The sequence below is a fragment of the Cebus imitator genome, unplaced genomic scaffold (assembly GCF_001604975.1).
Source record: "Cebus imitator isolate Cc_AM_T3 unplaced genomic scaffold, Cebus_imitator-1.0 Scaffold81, whole genome shotgun sequence".
NCBI classification, from domain to species: domain Eukaryota; kingdom Metazoa; phylum Chordata; class Mammalia; order Primates; family Cebidae; genus Cebus; species Cebus imitator.
Window position 1 is genome coordinate 2,557,486 of NW_016107396.1, and position 16,398 is coordinate 2,573,883.

The following is a 16,398-nucleotide window of genomic DNA, read 5'->3' on the forward strand; positions in this document are numbered from 1 at the left end:
CCCAAAAATCTGCACGTGCAGATAAGGGAAGAAATAAGGATTACTGAGAAAAGGTACTGACTGTAGCCTGGCCATTCCTGGTCAACCATTGTTCTCCAAATATTGTTTTTAAAAGAATGGCTAGTTAATATTCATCAAGACCAGTTAAATAGTTTTAATAATTTGACAGTTGCTTTTTTTTTAAGAGCTGCATTTTATAGCTTTATAGTGAATGCATTTTTCAAAAAGAAGGTATAGAAATGCTATGGTTATGAGTTGAGTGGTTGTAAAATGAGGGTAGTCATTACCTTGAAAACAGCATCTGAGAATCAGATTCAAATTCTGTCATTCAAATAACAGGCCTGAGATCAGTGCCTGGTGTCAAGGAACGAAACTTGCCAGTTTTTGATTAAAAGGGCAGTGTATCTTTTGTAAACAGTGTGTCAGGAATACTAACCCTAAAATCATTATTATGAATCAAACAGAAATGACAACTATGTAGAAGACTAAGACAGCAATGAGGAAAACCAGCCTCCACTGTAGAATCCAATGCCTTGTTACTATAATGCCTACTGCAACACTATCAGCTGAAGATGTTTACAGGAATCAACAGTCACTAACCGCTAACTGCTGAATTTGGTGCAGAATGACATTCTTAAAATCCCTAAAGGTCATTCTTCACTAACATCTAAAAGGAGTCTCCCCACTGCTAATCACCTGATGAATGTAGCATATAAAACTGCTTTGGGCCTCCCCATCCACTCACCCAGCTCCCGTCATCCTTTTCACAGGTGTAACCAAATATTTCATTGATTACCCTCAACAATGATAAACAACGATGGACTGCCATTCTCTTACAGTTCCTCTTCCCATCCCTTACCCTTCCCTCAACTACTTCCTTCTTTTCTTCCTCTTCATTATCACTTTCCAAAGTTTGACAATTACCCACTCCATGACTTCTGAAAAATCAATCTCTCCTTTTTTGCATGTTTTTGAGACAGGGTCTTGTTCTGTTGCCCGTGCCGGAGTGCAGTGGTACAATTATGGATCACACTACAGCCTCAACCTCCTGGGCTCAAGTGGTCCTACCACTTCAGCCTGCCAAGAAGCCAACACTACAGGTGCACACCACTACACCCAACTGTTTTAAATTTTTTGTAGAGATGGGGGTCTCACTATGTTGCCCAGGCTGGTCTTGAACTGCAGGCCTCAAGCGAGTCTCCCACCTTGGCCTCCCAAAGTGCTAGGATTACAGGTGTGAGCCACCACACCCAGACTGATCTCTTAAAGTCTCAATTTCCCCATGTGTTACAAGTAAAGAATAAAATAAACTTTTTTCAATATTCATTGAGTAATGGTGAAGACAGACGAGACAGGCTAGGTAATACCTTACCATTGTACATACCAGACAGTAAACAGTCAATAAAATGTTAGCTCCTTGTTATGATTATCTAGTTTAACAATTATTCAAATTCATGAGAGCCACTCAGTTACCTTAAAAAAAAAAAATTAGGCAGTGGCTTATTTATTTATAGAGACAGGATCTCACTCTGTTTTCCAGCTGGAGTAGAACAGCACAAACATAGCTCACTACAACCTCGACCTCCCAGGCTCAAATAATCCTCCTGTCTCAGCCTCTTGAGTAGCTGTGATTACAGACACATAACACCATATGCTACTCTAGGTTTTTTGTTGTTGTTGTTGTTTTTGAGATGGAGTTCCGTCATCAGGCTGGAATGCAGTGGTGTGATCTCAGCTCACTGCAACCTCTGCCTCCCAAGTTCAAGTGATTTTCCTGCCTCAGCCTCCTGAATAGTTGGGATTACAAGTGCATGCCACCACACCCAGCTAATTTTTGGATTTTTAGTAGAGACGGGTTTTCACCATGTTGGCCAGGACGGTCTCAATCTTTTGACCTCGTGATCCGCCCACCTCGGTCTCCCAACGTGCTAGGATTACAGGCGTCAGCCACCACATCCTGCCTTCTCTAGGTTTTTTTGTTGTTTTTTTTTTTAATTCACTTTATTTGAATAACATCTATGGTAGTAAGCCACCTGTGTTCAAACCTATGTCACAAGATGTGAAGATCACTAGCTAAAAAGTAGATTTGACCAGGTGTGGTGGCTTGCACCTGTACTTGTAGCACTTTCGGAGGCTGAGACAGGAAGATCACCTGAGGCCAGGAGTTCAAGACTAGCCTGGGCAACATAGTGAGGCCCCACATCTACAAAAAAGTACAAAAATTAGTCAGGAATGGTGGTGCACACCTGTGGTCTCAGCTACTCAGGAGGCAGAGTGGGTAGGATCATTTGAGCCCAGGAGTTTCAGGCTTCAGGGACCTATGATCACATCAGTGTACTCCAGCCTAGGCAAATGAGTGAAACCCTGTCAAAAAAAAAAAAAAAGTAGATATGTTCTTTTTAATAGTAATAATTCCTCATATTTACATGGTACCAGAAAAGACTGCCAATTTCTTTATAAAGCAACTCCTCTGAAGTAATGGTGAAGTCTTAGCCACACAAGGCATGCACTGGACCTGAAGCTCAGGCCCTTTCCAGGGGATACCCTGTCCTTGAAGTAGGCTAATGAAAGGTCACCACACTGATCTGACTGCATTCAAACAAGACCAAAGGCTAGGGCAACATTCTACAAAGTCTGCTCCCCAAAACACAACTTTTAGGAGACCATTTATTCATGTACCCTAATAAAGTGGTTTATGCTAAAAAAAAAATGCCTAATACCCTGGGGTCTCTGGGAGACAGTACAGTCCATATCAGATGTGCAACCATCTGTGGAGTGCTGTCCCGGTCAAAGATTCCCAGAGTCACTTAGCCTTGGGACTATTATCACATCACATTCAAGTTCCATGGAATCCCTCATTTGGAAGGCACTGAGCTATAGAAAATAAATCCAAGAAACAACATGAAAGTAAGGTAGTGTTTTAGAGAACAGACTTTATTCATCTTCAAGTTGGATTCAATTACAAGGATGCTACCTTCTAATCCAGCTCCCAGTCTGAACCTGCTTGTTGGTGTAGTGTCTAATACCAGAGAAGGTCCTCCAGACCTTAAAGTCCTCTAAGTCCAGACTTGAGAAAGTGATTCTAAGAGAGCTATGGTCCCTGCCTCCTAAGACCTCCCTACGGTTCTTGGATTTAGTTTGTGATGACCTTCTTTTACCTCCATGACACCAGAGAGGTACACAGTCATTAATGGGTGGGGTAATCATACAAAGCCCATATGCCTAACAAACCTCTAAGGGAAACAAACAAGGTGGAGCACAAGAGCTTCTTCAATGCATTGTCATTTTAAAGGATATCGCCAATACCAGCCTGTCTGACCCTCATAACTACTTTTTTAAGAATGATAAACATTGTCATACTCATTTCACAGATGAGAAAATTGAGGTCACCCAGCGAAGAAACAGTTTTTACCTTCTAAGACAGCGCCAACACATTGTATTTTAGTCAGCATAGAAGACAACTTAATGTAATCGTGGAAAGCAAAGGCTCTGGAGCCCCAGTGCCTGGGTTTAACTCCGCTTCACAATTTACTAGCTGTATAATATTAGCCAGCGTACCTAACCTTTCTTGAGCTTTACCTCCTTCATCTGTAAAATGGGTTAGGTATATCTACTCCACAGAGACATAAAAACGTTTTTGTTTTTTTTTTTAATTATGTTATACTGCTTTGCAGATACTGAATGCTTGGTGCTTGGTATATGAGAGTTACAGTTATTCTAAAGAAAAGGTAAGTGGCCAGGAGAGGTGGCTCACTTCTATAATCCCAGTACCTTGGGAGGCCAAGGCAGGTGGATCATTCGAGGTCAGGAGTTCAAGACCAGCCTAGCCAACATGGTGAAGCCCTATCTCTACTGAAAATACTAAAATTAGCTGGGCGTGGTGGTGCACACCTGTAGTCCCAGCTACTTGTGAGGCTGAAGCACGAGAATCGCTTGAACCCAGGAGGTGAAGGTTGCAGTAAGCCAAGATCGTACCACTGCACTACAGCCTGGGCAACAGAGTGAGACTCTGTCCCAAAAAAGAAACAAAACAAAAAAGAAAATAAAAGAGGCTGGGCATGGTGGCTCATGCCTGTAATTCCAGTACCTTGGGAGGCCAAGGCTTATGTATCACCTCAGGTTTGGAGTTCAAGACCAGCCTGACCAACATGGAGAAACCCTGTCTCTCCTGAAAATTAGCTAGGCATGGTGGTGCATGCCTGTAATCCCAGCTACTCAGGAGACTGAGGCAGGAGAATCGCTTGAACCTGGGAGGCGGAGGCTGAGGCGGACGCTGGGGTGAGCTAAGACTGCATCACTGCACTCCAGCCTGGGCAAAAAGGGCAAAACTCCATCTCTCTCTCTCTCTCTCTCTCTCTCACACATACACACACACACACACAAACAAAAACAAAAACAAAAACAAAAACAAAACAGAAAAGCTACTCTCCAGGGTCCACATGCCCTCAAAGCACCATTTATCAGATGTCTGAAGTCTCGCAGGGCAGAGGAAGGAAAACTGTGTGAAGGCCAATATCTTTACATCAAAAAGGCCTATTTTAATTTCTTAGGAGTCCAGCGACCAGGATAGGGAAGGTAGGCAGCAGGGCAGTCAAAAACAATGATATGACTCAGATTTCATGGACAAGTAGATTTCAAAGTGAATTTTGGAGACTGATGTAAGGTCAACAGCTGTTAGTTTTGCCAAGTTCTTACAAACAAAAAAAATTTAACTGCCAACAAAATAAAAAGGACATAATTTCTGAAAAACTACTCAAGTCTAGGCCATTGGCAACCTTACTGTGACGTTTTTGCTGAGGAGGCATAAAAACGTTCTCACATACCAGATGCGGTTCCAGGACCTGCTTTCAAGAGAACTGGTACAGAGGCAAACAGAAAGTGTTGTGAGAGATTGAAGCAGGAGGCCAGTACGAAAAAGAGAGATGAAAGCTCTGGGTCATCATCCCCCAAAGGGGCTAGAGTGGGAGTGTTGCTCTATAGGAGCACTGGAATATGTATGTGCAAGTAAGATACCAGGACATAAATGGGCCTGGGAAGACAGAATCTATACACTGATTATAATGCTTATGACATTTTATCATGATCATCTACTTACACGAGGTTTTGAAGCAGAGAGACCTTGATTTACACATTTTGTTACCCCTTGTGAATATCCTTAGTAGGTATCGATAAAACTTATTACATGAATCAATAAAAGAGAAGGGGAAAATGCAATACAGTACTGGAGGGGAATGGAAGGGGGCTTGAGGAGAAGAAAAATCGAGAAAGATCTTCATCTGTCCAGCTATCTCATATTCTCCAGTGAAAATTCTAACAACTGGGCTGCTAAGTATTTATTTACCTCTTTGGCAGAAGCATACATCACCACTCCAAGAAACTCTCCTTATGTAAGTGTCACTGAAGAACACATCAAAAGAAGTTAAATTCAAACCTCTTATTCAATAAGGATAAGAGTAAAATCTAAACTCACACTTGAAGCACCTCTCAACAAACACACACTGCTACGAAGAAACATATTCCTTTCAAATCAAGCATGACAGAGACCAGCTTTGATATTCTACTCACCCTGCTTGATAAGAACTCTGAATCACACACATTTTGGAATTAAGGTCTGTTGTGGAGAGACGTGAAATCTGCCCTAAGGATCTAAATTCATAGATTTTAGGCAGAAAAAAAACTCTAGATCATTATTTCAATGTGAGAACTGAAATCTCAGCAGCATCAAGAACAAATCCTTGAGAAGCTGGGTCTTCTGTTTTCATCCATCCCTGCAGAGGAGGTACCTGAGTGTGAACTAATCCATGCTGCCTTTGTTGCCTTTAAACATGAAATCAGTTATTACAGCGGCTCCATCTTATTGATATTTTCTCAAAAACACTATCCCTTTATCTATTGGCCTTACTTTAATGTGAGCAATCCTATTTATAATGTGGCAGTGGTCTCTCTGATTTGCTACCTTGTCTGCCGTGGAGATCATACGCAAAGGGGTAGTCACCAAAGGCAACCTTTACAAACTCTCAACTTCCTGCCCTTCTGTGTTACTGTAAGAAGGATGAATTATTTGAGATTCTGTGGCCTAACCTACTTACTTCCTCTGAAGAAGAAACAGAAAATGAAAAATGCCTTTCAAGAAAAAAAAAAAAAGTTACACAGAAAGTGAAATCACAAATTGACATTAACAGGCCTATGGCATATTTAATAGTCTCTCATCAAATGTTTTTATTTGAAATTCATGTTCATCGTAGACTATACCTCAATTTGAGGCAGAAATATTTTTTAAAGTGCCATCATATCATCAACATACTATACTAGAAGGGTAATAATAGAAATTTTACACCCATTAGAGGGATTCAAGGGCCATAAAAAGAACGAGAACCTGACACAGATATTTCTATGCATATGCTAAATATGCATGAACTGAAATTTAAAAAGAAAAACTAAAAGTACTCTCCTTGTTCTTTTTTATTTTACTTCATAATTTTTAATGCTAAAAGTAGTATCTTCTTTTTTCTTATTTTGCTTCATATTTTTATAGAACATAAAGCTAAAATTAAAAGATTTACACTTGATTTTTCTTTTGCATGTAATGAATTAGATTTGGCCTGATTTTTTTTTTCTTTCACAGAAGTCAAGTCTACAGGCTTATCTTGATAATCATTTGTAGCCAACCTCCTTATCAATAGACTGAACAGCTAAGCCTCAAGTCCACCTTAGACCACAAACCAATATAGTGAATTACTAAGATCATTTAACAACCAGACCAGATTGACCACCTAGGAATTTCAATTCACTGTTCAGGGTTAAACAGTGTAACGGATGGGGAAAAATAATCAACTGATTTTGATGTCTGAGCAATCCTACTCAAAATGTTCTAGTAATAAACTAGCTTAATTCCATAAAAATTTAAATAATATAATGCTATGGTCAAATCTTAAAAAGGTCTGCTACATAGTATATGCTCAAAAAATGTACTAAATAGAACTTCAACAAAAGAGAAACAGTCCATAACCTTGTAATCAATGCCTACAGTGGCATCCTTCTAAGTCAAACTGAAGATCTGCTTGATGCAGCATAACTCACATAACAGAGAGATATAATTCCCATTGCAATACAAAACCACCCGATGAGTCAAAATAGACTCTTCACCTCATTTTGCAAACATGGGACATACTCTTTTGGTTACAGTGTATAACACCAGTAATTATAGCACTCTTGCTCAGGATCTTAGTCATATTCCCTGTTTGCATCTTTTGCTTTGATTCTAGGACACACTTCTACCACACCACCCCTCCATCTTTTCCCCACCATTGTCTCGCTTATTTTAATTTTCTCTTTCCTTTACAATCCTGGCTTCAGAGTAAATTTCATAACCTACTGAGCCTGCCTTGGTAAATCCAGATCCCATTCTTTCATTGACTGATTGCTTTATATATACATTTTTCATAACTAGTCCTACTACCTTATTGGGTCTCTTCCTTAAAGAGAACAAATGAAATCTATGTCTAAGTAAGCCCAGAGATTCCCAAACCTTTTCTGAGTAATGTTTTACTAACAGTTTGTGATCATTTCATGGCCTACCAAGGCGTACTTTTCAGAATAATTCAATAATTGGTCTTTTCTCAATTCTTGGTTTTAAAAAAGAAAAAAGAAGAAGAAAGTAAAGCTAGCTTTTCCTCCCATTTATTTTTCTTATACCTGTTCATTGCTGCTCATCTTAGTAAACCAATGTAAAGGAACACATACATTAATCTGGAAATGTGTTGTTTTTTAAATATTCTACATGTTACTATTTCAAAAATCAAAAACCTAAAAATATATTATCGTATGCCAGTAATATTTTCCCTGATTCCACCCCTTTCAAAGTGCATGATATGAACAAGTTACTATGTAACTCTGAGCACCACTTGGCTCTAAAAGACAAAAAATAATACCCAGTGCTCAAGGTTAAAGTATGAGAGATAATTTTTTGGATGAATAAATAAATATAAAGCATATAGCTTAGCTTGATCTTCAGAAGGCACTCAATCAACAATTGCACTTAACACTGTGTATCAACACTTCAGAGCATTTTTCAAAATGCATCCCATCTACCAGGTCCTATCACAAGAACACATTTAATACCACATCCAGAGGTGCCATCACAGTAACTACGGCATTAATCTACCATGCACTCACACTTAACCATGGTTTTGTTTTGTTAATTGCCATCATATGGGTATGGGTTATCTCTCCAACTAGATTAGGAACCTACTGAGGCCAAGGATTAATGCTCAATGTCTTTGTTGCACCAACACATACATTCATTCAACCCTGTTGTAACTTGATTTTTATTAAACAGTTCACAACAGTAATTTGCACAAAATAGGTGTTCAATAAATATCTATTAGCAGAACATAAAACACTGATTTACACTATATATGGGAGAAATAATAATACAGAAGGCATTTTACTGTTACACACAATATGCAAGTCATTCTTATAATCACCATCCAGCTAATTAATTCCAAGTCTACTCAGAAAGAAACTACAGCTTATGGGAAAAGTTCCCTCATCCAAGATCACCCAACTTAACTTTATTCAAGTTCCTCTCAAAGATCCTTGTGCATTCCTCCAAACTATCTTGTCTCCCAAGTGGGAATTTTCTAAAGGTCTTTCCCAATTTTACTTCATAAATCAAGCTTAGTTATATATCAAGGATACCCTTTTCTGGTCCTTCTTTTCATCTACCCACTGCATAGCTGCCACAGTCAATACAAATCCACTCATAATTTCCCATTATTCACTTACATCCACAACCATCAATGAAATAATTTAATACAGTAAAGAGATAACCTGAGAATATTCCTATGAGATGATGAAGACTTTTACAAAAATATATCTCCCATGGATCTCCTGAAGCTTAAGATGTCACGTATAAATGTACACACACATGCACATATGAATAGTTCTCTCTAAATACAGTATCTTTACCTAAATTATATGCCTCCCATATCCTTGTGAGGAACAAATCCCTCAATAGTGGCAAGCAGTAAGAGTGGAAGATAGAGTCGATCTTCACCAGAAAGTCACATTGTGAACACACTGGTCAGAGAGAATCACCTCAATCCATCTTGCTAGACTCTTCCTAGGCACACAATGCAGGCACTCCTTGACAGTGGGTGAAGGGCTTCTTACTCATTTCTGAAGGTGAAGCATTAAAAAAGGAATGTATCACATTGTGCTATGTGTATTGGACCATATGCCATGGTCCTGCATCGGTTAGCCCAGAAATTCATGTTTCCTGGCTCAACAGCTCCGAAGCGTGCTGGAGCCCTCATCCTTTTCAGCTGGTACCATGTGCAATTGTTATACTATTATCAGAAGAGCTCAGAGTTGTGTCTACTCGCAGGGTAAGGATCTCTGGAACCCCTCAAGGGCAAGAATCTAGTCTTTTAAATGGTCAACACTGTAAGAGTTCAGAAAAAACTGGTTAAGTAACTAGTAGAAACCAGTTAAGTAACTAGCAGTTAAGTAACAAGTTAACTAGATAACTTGAGGGATCACTCAAGTTATCCATCCTTGGGACACGAAAGGTATATCCCACACATCACAAAAAGTTCTCTCATAAATTCCCCATCCTAACTGTACTACTATAAACAGCACCGGTTGAAATATGGAATTCTTAAAAATAAACTACCAGGGCTAGGCGCAGTGGCTCATGCCTGTAATCCCAGCACTTTGGGAGGCTGAGGCAGGCAGATCACGAGGTCAGGAGTTTGAGACCAGCCTGACAAACATAGTGAAACCCTGTCTCTACTAAAAAAAAAAATACAAAAATTAGCAGCGCATGGTGGCGCGGCCTGTAATCCCAGCTACTCGGGAGGCTGAGGCATGAGAATTGCTTGAACACAGGAGGCAGAGGTTGCAGTGAGTCGAGATCGTGCCACCGTACTCCAGAATAGGTGACAGAGTAAGACTCCGTCTCAAAAAATAAAATAAAATAAAAATAAAAAATAAACTACCAACCCAGTAGAAATTCTCTAAGAACTAACTCTCCATTACTTAGGGACATATATTTCTTTTTCCCTCCCCTATTGGGTTTTTGGATTCTTAGAACATTGGTTGGATAATCTGCAAAAGAATAGAGATGAAATAAAAATAACACTTGTCAGTTTATTTTGTCAGGTTCATTAGCAGCAAATAAAAAATAATGACAGACAATACTTGTAATTTTGGAATCTAGATTTTATATAGTTGGCTATGATTAGATTACAGCCAAAGAGGTCTAGAAAACAAGGAGGAAGAGCCCTACTTGGACCTTTCCAAATTCAGTCATTCAGAGGATTCCTTGTTCTGGCCCCTATAGTTAGTTTAAATCATTACTACTCCAGTTACCTATTTTCTCATCCTCATCTCCCAGCAGACTCCTCCAACTAAAATATTAATTACAGAACATTAATTCCCCTCACACCAACCCTTCTACTTTCATCACCCTACCATTTTCACAGTTGGGCATTATTTTGAAGTCTTTCTTTCATTTACCCCTTCTACTTATTAAATGACTAGTTTGGGATAAATAAATTTCAGGCTTTGTATTCAGCACCATGTTAGAGCACGGTCTCTTCCCTCAAAGAGCCAACAGTATAAAAGGTAAGCTACTTTTTTCTCAAGACAAGAAATACTCGTAGAAATATTCCAAGAAGTCTATATAACACACACATCAGGAACCAATCTCAAAATTTTAGCCAAGAGTTAAATCACTCTATTCTGACCTAGACAATCTAGCTCCAGCCTTTCACAAAGCCTAAGGTAACAAGATATAACCACTCTACATCTGAATAGCGCTTTATGGTTCTCAAAATCTGATTTTATTTGATTATTTTAACAAAGGATGCAAGGCAAGTACTGTTGTTCTCACTCTGCAGATGAGGAAATGGCGGCTGAAGGAGGCAAAGTGACATAAACAAGGTGATATATCTAATTATTACATGTAGTCCTCTGATTCCCATTTTCTAGCATTCACAGACACAGTGACTCCCCAAAGAAAAATAAGCAGTGTTTTCAACTCAGCACATTTAAGCATGAAACTCACCATCTTAGGAAACAGATTTTACTCTGCTTGAACCCTACCTGTCTGCATGACTTTCTTACAGTTGTTCTTGCCCCACTGTCTCTGCTGCATCAGCTACATGGACCACATCTTCTTATTGTGCTAGTTACGCAATTCAAAATGATCCACAAGCAGCAAATGACAATAAATTCATGTTAATCATTTTTATGTCAGTGTTAATACTCATTCTGACTTCTAGATTACACCTGGCCCAATGAAGGTTGTTAGTTCTGTTCTAAAAAGGTAGGCTAATTTTGGTCTTCTTTTGTTTTTGCCAAACAACAATTAGCAACCCCGTTATTACTCAAGACAGAGAAGGCAGGAAAACAGGCATAAAAGGAGAGGGGAAGATTAAAGGAAGAATGAAAAAAAAAAAACAACAAAAAAAGGCATAAACAGTAAAAAGCACTGGAGTAGCACAAATGTACTGAAATGTTCTACCACAGAGACGGCTACCCCCTCTACCTGGGAATGACCTTTGCCCTGAAAGTAGGTCCTGGGGTACTGGAGAGAAGCCAAGACCCTCCAAAATTGCCAAAGAGACCTTAGTGGACAACAGCTGTACTCCCTGTGGACATATGTTCAAAAGTTGGCAAGTCTAAGCTAACACACTTAAACTCACTTATAATCCTGCAACATGGCTGGCACAAGTTAGTCCATTTTGGATTTAAGCCACAGAAGGTATGTGACTTAAATACCCCAAAGCACTCAATGTACATTTCATCCACAGAATTCTACCACTGAACCCCCCCCCAAGACATTTAGACTTCCAGAATCTTCCATATTACTGTATAACACTGTAACACTTATATTAATTTACAATCGTCATGTTCCAGTTTTTCTACTTTTTCAATTCCAAAGAATAAAACAATTTACCTTCAGTAGAAAACAGGTGCTAAAATGCAAATTAAGAATCTAGTAAGTAAGCCAATACAAAGATTATCCAGGACAATCTCATACTTTCTGATGTTTCATTCAAACTACAATCACACTTAGTGTCAATACATTCATGCATTCAAAGCAGCCCCGCAAAATGACGTTTTCCTGCCAACCCAGTCTCATACTCTCCTTCCTCATCTCCACGGGTAACGTTTGCAAGTATGGCAAGCAATTTGTTTTAACAAGTGGGTCTTACCTTTCAGCAGTGATGAAACACAGAACTATCTGGCCGGTCTTTACAATCGCTGTCCACTCTCAAGATTTCTCCTAAGAGTTGTAGCATTGATTTAAAGAGAGAGAAGGTAAAATTAAAACAGTCATCAAAAAAAGCCTTCAAATCCACAATCCCCAATTAAGAAGCTGACATCCTGAATCACTTAGGCATAATTTTACACCATGCCACTCGATACATTAAAAAAAAAAAAAAAAATAGCTGGTTCCAGATGAGTTGAAATGGATTTTAATCATTTGTATCATTCCCATGTCCTATATTCACCCAATAACGTCTTTCCTATTGCATATGACAGGCAGGTGAAAGTCACAAGGATCATTTGAGTCAACTTTAATTTCACTCACTGCTTTTACCTTTAAAATTAAAGATACTTTACAGGATACACACTGGCAAAAGAATAGGTATTATATAAACAGTTTTTGCCCATATATCTAAGGGTTTTAAATCACAAATTATACAAAGTATTCAGAAATAATTTCGTACCCAGTGAAACAAAATTACAGTCTTAGAAACAAACGGGACTACTTATTCGGACTATACATAACTCTACATCTAAGAAACTACATAAAATTGACTTAATTTATATATATCAGAGAGTAAAATGAACAGCTTATATAAAAGACAAATCTCAACTAAAGGTCTTTTCCATTTCTCCAAAGTTTTAAATACATTTCACTTTGCAGCTTTATTAACATTAAAAATGAAGTCATCAGCTGAGACCTATAATTAAGAGGTGATCAGAGGTACAGACACCGATAAATGCAAAAGCAAACAATTGTTTCCAATTCAGGGAGCGATCAATCTCAAATCCCAGAATAAAAACAGTGTTTTTCCCATATAACTCATGTCAGATGGAATTTACAGGGTCTGAGTCCTCAGAATTCATTGCTCCGATTTACTAAACTTTCAATTTCTGATCAGCATCCTTTCACACAACATCTGGCTGCTCGCTCAGGTCCTCTAATTACTTCCACGTCTGAACGGACTACGTAGTTACAAGTAAAGGCCAAACTTTGCTCTCGGCCTTACGAACTTAAAGACGCGTTTAACCACTAGAGGTCTCCCCTTGGCCAGTTTTGCACGTTCGCTATTTTGCTGCACTTGAAACTTTCCGGAGAAATGCTCTCTACTCGAGTCAGTGTTTTTCTAAAAACTTGCGCAAAAATCCACGCGACCGAGATAGCCAGCACAGAGACGCCCGGACTCCCCAAACCAATAAAGACATCACAAACAACGCTCTAGGAAAACCAAAAGGAGAACTGGACGCACTCGCCCCGGCCGCGCCCCCCCACCCCAAATTCTTATTTCTCATCTCAGTTTCCCCTAACCTAACGATTAAAAATCTATTTTTGTTTCTGCGCACTCTGAAAGATCTCGAATGCATTTTTCTGGCGGTGGCCCTGAGGTGGAGAAGAATCGGGCCAAGGGATGCGGGGCACGGGTTGGGGGGTGGCGAGGGGGAGGGCCGTGCTCACAGAGCCCAAGGAAGTTGCATAAGGAAAAGGACTCCGTTTTTCGGGTCCCCTCAAAAAAATCGGCTGGGAGGGGGAGGAAAAGGAAGCGGGGTGGTGGCAGCCGGGGGACTGAGAAGGGAAACCGAAGCAACGTTTACCTCCGTCTCCCTGTGGAAGGGTGGGGTAGATTCGCAGTCCCCGCGCCCCGGAGAGCGCCTGGTCACCCCCACCTCTCTCAGAGCGCAGACGGACAGACCGACACCCCCAGCCCTCCGCGGGGACCCGGGAGGAACCCGTCCGCTTTTAAACTTTCTCTCACGGTCGCGCTGCGGGCCGTGCTTTGACCGGGACGGGGGGGAGGGAGAAATCGCAGGGCCTTTTTTTACTTGAAAGGTAATTAAAGTTTTACCACCAGTCCAAAAGTTGCGCCCTCCCCCCGTCCGTGCCACCGTGCCCTCCTCCCCTTCAAGGGCTCTCAAGTTTTCCTCCCTGCCCGCCGCCCCCTACACTCCACCGGCTCGCGGGGCGCGCGGCGGATGCCTCCGCTCCGGCGCTTCCCGATCCCCACCCCCGCCGGCCTCTACTTCCCCCCGCCCCGCCGCCGCGGCGCGAGGACGGCCCGCGGGGCCCAGGACGCGAGTGTGCAAAGCCCATTATTCCGGAACGGCACACGCACGCGGCGCGAGGCGGGCGGCGGCCCCGGCCCCGGCCCCGGCCCCGGCCCCGGCCCCGACCCCGCTTTTCCTCCCCAGGATAAGGCAGGCGTAAACAAGTTGCAGAAAAGCAGCCCCGCGCCGCCCCCACTCCCCCCCCACCCCGGTCCGCCGCCCCGGCGCGGCCACCGCCGCCGCGACCGCCGCCTCCCGACACACACGCCCGCGCCCGCGCCCGCACCCGGGCCGGCGCGGCGCGGCACAGCGCGGGGCGAACGCCGCGACGGCGCGGGCTCCCGGCCCGGCCCGCGGCCCGCGCCCTCTCCCGCGCTGACGGCCGCCGCGGGCCCGCGCCGCCTCGCTTCCCGAAGCACTTTCCTGCCTCGGGCAGAAATAAACCGGAGGGTTTATTTTTGTGCAACTTTCCCAAAATGGCGGAAATTGGAGCTGATCTATATGAAATTCTCACACACTCGGTCGGGAAGGGGGAGGCGGCGAGGAAGCCACGCAAACTCTCGGCCGCCGAGCCCCGCCGCGGGTCCGTGTGTGTGCGTGCGTGTGAGTGTGCGTGTGCGCGGTGGGAGTCGGGCAGGCCTTTCCGCCGCGCACACACAGCACACGCCGGGGAGACGCGCCTGCACATTCAACCAGTCCATTCTCCGCAGCCCGAGAGGGGAGAAAGTGGCCCGGCCTCTTTTCCCACTGCCTCGGTCTCCCGTACTTGTACTTCTCGCGCTCGCCCGCCCGCTCGCTCGCTCTCCGGTGCGCGCCCGGCACAAAGGCCACACGGGCGGAGGGGGCCGCAGGGGCGGCGCGCGGGGCTCGCGCCTCCCGCCGCACCGATCCGCGGCCCCGGCCGCCCCCGCGCCCCCCGCCGGCGCCCCCCGCCTCGGCGGCCGCGCTCGCCGCCCGGGCTGCGGCTCCGCGGCGCCCACCCGGACACGCACCCCGGCGGAGCCCGGCGTCGCCGCCGCGCTCCCCCACCCCGCGCCCGGTGTCACGAAAGCGACCAAAGTGACAAGCTCGGGGGGCGCGGGGGAGGGGGCCACACGCATCCCGCCGCCTGCGCGCCAGCCCGAGCCCGACGCGGCCGCCTCGCCCCGGCTCCCTTCCGCACGGCCCCCCACACCCTTCCCCGTGTGCGCGCAAAGAAAAAAATACAAGTCTCTCCTCCCCCCATTTTTTCCTTTCTCTTTTCTCTCTCTTTTGTTCCTCTTTCATACTCGCACTCACTACTTCAGAGTGAGATGCCCAGAGACTCCCCCTCCAGCCGTTTCCGAGTCACTTGCCCACTTTTTTCCCGGGGATTAAGTTTTCTCCTGTTTCCCAGAGGCGCAGAGAAGTGGGGGAGAAACCCCTTCTGTCCCTCCCCTCCCCTGATCTGTTTCACAAGACGAGGGTGCGCTTCCTTCCCTCTGTAGGGCTCTTAACTTTCATCCTCACCCAGAAAAATAAATGAATGGCTTTTGCACGGACAAATCTTCAGATTAATTAGAGATTAGATCCGATCAAACGCTTCTTACCCCCAAATTTTCTCTTTTTTTTTTCTCCGTCTCACGAGTAGTCCTGACAAATGGTCCAGGGCTGCGGGCGCAGTGCGCATGTGCGCGTAGAGTCAGGGCTGGGGAGAGGGGAAACTGCGCTGGTGCCGGTGCCGCCGCCGCCGCCGCCGCCGCCGCTGCTGCCGGGGAGGCTCGCTCTGGCTTCCCTGTTACTGCTGCTGCGCCTTCGCCGCTGGAAAGCAGCAATAAAGCCGGGTGGCAAATGCAGCTGCCCGCAGATCCTGTTTCAGGTGCATCTTTTCAACAGCCCCGTCACCGCCTCAGAGCTGGTTCAAGAACAGTCCAAACAAATAGAAAACACTGCTAAGGTTCCAGATTTCTTTGTCTATTTTTCACTTTACTTTTTTTTAAAGGCAATTCTCCGAGCAGCGACTCCACCATGTGCTGTGAAATGTATGCATTCAGCCATTAAGGAGTGGGCCTTGGTCTTGCACAAACACTACCCAAAGGCTAAATACATGCTACAGGT

At 43.5% G+C, this 16,398-nt stretch overlaps 1 protein-coding gene across 4 annotated transcripts in view; it reads right to left on the reverse strand.

The window, feature by feature from the left end:
- The window catches only part of L3MBTL3 (L3MBTL histone methyl-lysine binding protein 3), a 121,477-nt gene extending 105,511 nt beyond the window's left edge, over positions 1-15,966 (reverse strand). Inside the window, exons 1-2 of one of the 4 annotated variants that reach the window (XM_017533280.2) lie at positions 15,891-15,966; positions 12,225-12,295 (exon numbers count right to left, since the gene is read on the reverse strand). The gene's annotated coding sequence lies outside the window, so the exon portion shown is untranslated. Of the gene's footprint in view, positions 1-12,224; positions 12,310-15,890 lie in introns of those variants that run through there. The other 3 variants (XM_037740230.1, XM_037740229.1, XM_017533281.2) reach the window with 3 other exon arrangements.
- Positions 15,967-16,398: the final 432 nt, after the last annotated feature.